This window comes from Dipodomys merriami, unplaced genomic scaffold, assembly GCF_024711535.1.
Source record: "Dipodomys merriami isolate MVZ:Mamm:240054 unplaced genomic scaffold, mDipMer1.0.p SCAF_4, whole genome shotgun sequence".
NCBI classification, from domain to species: domain Eukaryota; kingdom Metazoa; phylum Chordata; class Mammalia; order Rodentia; family Heteromyidae; genus Dipodomys; species Dipodomys merriami.
The window spans coordinates 19,590,410-19,595,960 of NW_027205603.1; the positions used below are offsets into that span (position 1 = coordinate 19,590,410).

Here is a 5,551-nt window from a genome sequence, read left to right on the forward strand (position 1 = left end):
TCTTATTTCCAATCAATCAGCAAAAAGCTGGAAATAGAGGTATATTAAGCAAAAAAAAAAAAAGCTAAACAAGAGTCTGAGGCCCTGAGTTCAAACCCCAGTACCAGTGTTTGCATACACACACACACACACACACACACACACACACACACACACACACACACACACACACACACACACACACACACACGCCCTTTTCCTGTTCCAAGACCAAGAAGATATATGTTTTTCTCTCTCATATTCAAGACTTAGTTCATTAACAGTACATCTCAGCATATTTTTGGTGGTATTGGGGTTTGAACTCAGGGCCTCCCACTTGCTAGACAAGCACTTTACCACTTGAACCGTGCCTCCAGTCCTTTTCACTTTAGTTATTTTTCAGGTAGGGTCTCCCATTTTTGCCTAGAGCTGGCCTTGGGCAGAGATCTTTCTGCCTCCACTTTCCGCATAGCTGTGATTACAGATATGAACCACTTAGTTAAGATGGGGCTGGGGGAGTCTTCCTAGCTTTTTGCCTTTAATCACAATCCTGATTTCTACTTTCCAAGTCTTAAGTAGCCCAGGCTGCCCTGAAGCTTGTGATCCTCTTGCCTCAGCCTCCTGAGCATTAGAAAACAGGGATGTATTTTGAGATAGGCTTTTCATTTACCCCCAGGTGAATTAATGCAATGATTCCAGGTGCTCTACTCCAACCAGACAGCCTTCTATTCAGGGGATAGGATTTCTCACTGGAGTGTCTCCCAGTGCACACAGTAGAAGGAAAAGTCTAGACCATTTGCTATGTGCACCTGGTGTGGTGGGGATTGAACTCAGAATTTGGATGCTGTCCCTTAGCTTTTTCTGCTCAAGGCTGGTGCTCTTCCACTTGAACTACAGCTCCACTTCTGGCTTTTGATGTTGAATTGGTAAGGCTCTTGTAGTCTTTCCTGCCCAGGCTGGCTTTAACCCTTGATGATCCTTAGATCTCAGCCTACTAAGTAGTTTGGATTACAGGTAGGAGCTACTGGAGCCTATCTATATTTTTATCTTTTTGTAAAACTACTAGGACTATACTCTTCTATTACTCTATAATTTTCCTTTTTCTGCATTGAATGCATTCTTTCTTGTATATACCTACCATCTTGTGTACTTTGGATGTTGTAATAGAATATACCATATATAATATATTCTATATTCAGCCATGTAGTATCCTGAGGACCTCAGGCAGTTCACCAGTCTCTAAGCGATACCCACAAGGCACCACATCAAATTCAAAAACAGAATAAGAAAATAAATTGGACTAATTTCCCAAAGCTTGAAAATGCTTTTATATCCATGAATGTAGTGCCATCTGAAGTGATCTCCAAGCGGTATCAAGCATATATGCAAATTTCCACAAGGGTTAGAACTTTGTTTTGTTCCTATGCCAGTCCCAGGGCTTGAACACAGGGCCTGGGGGCTGTCCCTGAGGTCAGTAATGGGAGTGAGTGGTAGTTAGGTAGCGGTAGGCTAGCAATCTGCCACTTGAGCCACAGCTCTACTTCTGGCTTTTTGATGGTTAGAGATAAGGGTCTCAGGGGCTTTCCTCCCCAAGCTGGCTTTGAGTTTCCATCCTCAGACCTCAGCCTCCTGAGTAGCCAGGGTTACAAGCACATACCTGCCATTCGCAGTTAACCTGGGGAGTGGGGAAGTCTTTTTTATCTAGGGCAAAGCAGACTGATCTGCAAGACTCGCTGTGCTGAGATTACCTCCATCCTGAGCACCTGGAAAGATTTCTGGGTGCAGGAGTCCTGCGTGGTCTATTTCAAAGAACATGGAACCATACAACAGAAGGTCTACACAGTTAATTCTGCCACCTACAGAGATGTCTCCATTTGAACAAGATTCTGCCAGTATTGTAAGTAGAGTATCTGGCTGACTGTCCACTGATAAATTGCAAAGCTCCAACATGACAGTTCGTCCTAATCTGTCTTGTCAGGTTCAGTTTGAAACATACTAGGCTACTACTGCCAAACATAAATAACTCAGGTGCATCTCTGGATAGTTATACAAGTAATAATTAAAACAAAGCAAATTTATACTCCTAGCTACTCAGGAAGCTGAGATCTAAGGATTGTGGTTCAAAGCCATCCAGGGCATGGAAGTCCATGACTCTTATCTCCAATTAGCCAGCATAAAGCCAGAAGTGGAGATGTGGCTCAAGTGGTAGATCACCAGTCTTCAGAGAAAAGCCCAACAAGAGCATGAGACCTTGAATTCAATCCCCAGTACAAGCAAACATGCACACATGCACACACGCACACATGTGCACACACACACATGCACACACACATACACAATGATTAGGTACCTGGAAATAGCTATGAATGATCTTTTTGCAGAGATAGAAATGTTCTAAGTTGTGATGGTGATAATAGTTCCTTAACTCAGGAAATGTGGTAAAATTTCAACTATCCAGTTTAAAATAGGTAGGTTTTATGGTGTTCCCCGGGGATGGGGTTACTCATGCATACCAACTATATGTAGTGCCTTATCTAGCCACAGATGCCAATAGACAGCCCTGGAGGTTTCTCCAACTCCTACTTTTCAAAGAATGCCAACAGCCACTAGATGTAATTGCCTCTTACCCCAGAAAATTCTTTGTTCTGGGACCCACCAAACACACAGCTAGGTGTCAGGAATGAAGAATAAGAAATTTTCTGGAACCAGGTAACTTGGGATGCATGGGGCTGAAAAAGATTCAGCAGAGAATGACGGAATGTACTCATAAACTGACAAGTTGAGGGGGTTGGGGACTTAGCTCAGTGGAAAAGCACTTGACTCAGCCAAGGCCCTGAGTTCGGTCCTCAGCTGGAAGGGTGGGGGAAAGCTATAAAAGACCAAAATAATAATAATAATAAGGCAACTAGACAAGTTGAATTGAAACTCCTTTTTACAACTACTTAAACATACCAACAACTAATTTTTAAAGTAATACTCCTAAGAACACAAAGGCACAATGCGTATGCGCCTCTAATAATATAAAATTATATTTATAAAAATGAATTTCAGGGTCCGGTGCTGGTGGCTCATGCCTGTAATCCTAGCCAGCCCAGGCAGGAAAGTCCGTGAGACTCTTATCTCTAATAAACGACCAGAAAAACTGGAAGTAGCACTGTGGCTCAAGTGGTAGAGTGCTGGCCTTGAGCTGAAGATCTGAGGGACAATACCCAAGCCCAGAGTTAGCCACACACACACACACACACACACACACACACACACACACACACACACACACACACACACACACACACACACACACACACACACAAAGAATTCCAGGAATTTAAAACAAGGTTTTTTTTCTTTGCTGTTTTTCTTTCTTTTTGCCTTATTGTTCATTTATCTGTCTTGGCGGGGGGTGGGGGGACTTATCTGTCTTTGGGGGGATAAGAGAGGACACAGAAATGGAGGGCCAAAGGGTGAACAACTGCAGCAGTGGCACTCACTGGACAGTATGTTGAAAATGAACTATACACCTTGTGGGTAGGCATGGGAGGGAAAAACCTGGAGAGAGAGGGATGGGGGTGACACTGTCTAAAACAAAATGTACTCATCACCTGACTTACAAAACTGTAACCTCTGTACATCACCTTTATAATAGCAATAAAAAAAGTTTGAGTAAAAAAAATAAGGAATTTTCAAATATTGTCTCAAGCAATTAATTAATTGACTTAAGCATTTAATCTATAATGATTGAATCTATCAAATAATTTTATCCACTATATATGCAATAAAGTTTTGACATTACAATGATTTTCAATAAGCAAACTAGAAATTTATTCTTATATCAAATTTAAAACTGTTAGATTTACACATTTTAGTTACCATGTTTTACAACCTTCATTTTATGGTTTATATTTTACATTTTACTTTATATTATATTATATGATTTCCCTCAGCTTTATTAAAGAATAACTGATATTTTTTTTCTACTTATGTGGTGCTGAGAAATCGAACCCAGGGCCTCATGTATGCAAGGCAAGCGCTCTACCACTGAGCCACTTTCCCAGCCCATAACTGATTTTATTTATTTATTTTTTTTGGATCCAGTCGTGGGGCCTGAACTCTGGGCCCGAGCACTGTCCCTCAGCTCTTCAGCTCAAGGCTAGTGCTCTACTACTTGAGCCACAACGCCACTTCCGGCTTTTTTCTTTTTGCTTATGTGGTGCTGAGGAATAGAACCTAGGGCCTCATGCATGCAAGGCAAGTGCTCTACCACTGAGCCACCTTCCCAGCCCATAACTGATATTTTTTAAGTGTACATTTTGAAGTTCACCTTCAGAGCTGGGATATAGCTCAAATGGTAGAGTTCTGCCAAAAAAAGAAAAAGGTGGAGGGGGGGGGAAGTAAAGATATTAATTTTTTTCCTATTAGAAAAAAGGGAATCTGGGCTGGGAAGGTGGCTCAGTGGTAGAGTGCTTACCGTGCATGCATGAGGGTCTGGGTTCAATTCCTTAGCACCGCATAGCAGAAAAAGCTGGAAGTGGTGCTGTGGCTCAAGTGGTAGAGCACTCGCCTTGAGCTAAAGAGCTGAAGGACAGCTCCCAGGCCCAGAGTTCAGGCCCCACGACCGACAAAAAAGAAAAAAAAGGGAATCAAAGGAATATAATTCTACCCTTCATTATTTTGGTTCTTTCAAGAACATTAAAAATAATAAATTGGGGCTTGGAGGTCTCAGTTGGTAGAGCATTAGACTGTTCAAGTTCCAGTCTTGGACATAAAAACAATAATAAATTGGAGCCATTACCAGTTATCTTCTCACACCTGTAATCCTTCCTACTAAGTAGGATGAGATCTGAGGACTGAGATTCAAAGCCAGCCTGGGCAGGAAAGGCCATAAGATTCTTATCTCCAATTAACCACCAAAAAGCCAGAAATGGAGCTGTGGCTCAAGTAGTTGAATGCTAGCCTTGAACATTGAAACTCAGGGACAGCACACACAGTCCTGAGTTCAAACCCCAGGACACTTTCTCTCTCTCTCTCTCTCTCTCTCTCTCTCACACACACACACACACACACACACACACACACACACACACACACACACACGCTAATAATAATAAGTGCTCGCTTCGGCAGCACATATACTAAAATTGGAACGATACAGAGAAGATTTGCATGGCCCCTGCACAAGGATGACACGCAAATTCGTGAAGCATTCCATATAAAAAATAATAATAGTTTGGGATTATTAGAGGGTAATTCTCTTTCTTTTTCCTTTTTCTTACTTTTTTCTCCTTCTTTCCTTCCATTTTTTCCTTCCTTCCCTCCTCTCTCTTTCCTCTCCCTCCCTCTCTCCTCTCTGGATTTATCTAGATATATCCCAGGTTGGCCTCTGTCTCCCTAGTGCTAAGATTATAAGCCTATGCTTGGCAGAGAGATATTCTTATTTTCAAGGGGATTGGGGGGAAGCTTGAATACTGTCCTGGGCTCTCATCTGGCTGATGCTCTGCCACTTGAGTCATCCCTCTACTTCTGGCTTTTTGCTGTTTAATTGGAGATAAGAGCCTCATAGACATTTCTGCCGGAG

The 5,551-nt window shown here is 42.2% G+C and overlaps 1 non-coding gene across 1 annotated transcript; it reads left to right on the plus strand.

Annotated features, from left to right (window-relative positions):
• The first annotated feature begins 5,084 nt into the window (after nt 1-5,084).
• Nucleotides 5,085-5,191, plus strand: LOC138806417 (U6 spliceosomal RNA). Its single transcript, XR_011365861.1, has one exon. It is a non-coding gene; the product is annotated as a U6 spliceosomal RNA (small nuclear RNA).
• The last annotated feature ends 360 nt before the right edge of the window (nt 5,192-5,551 follow it).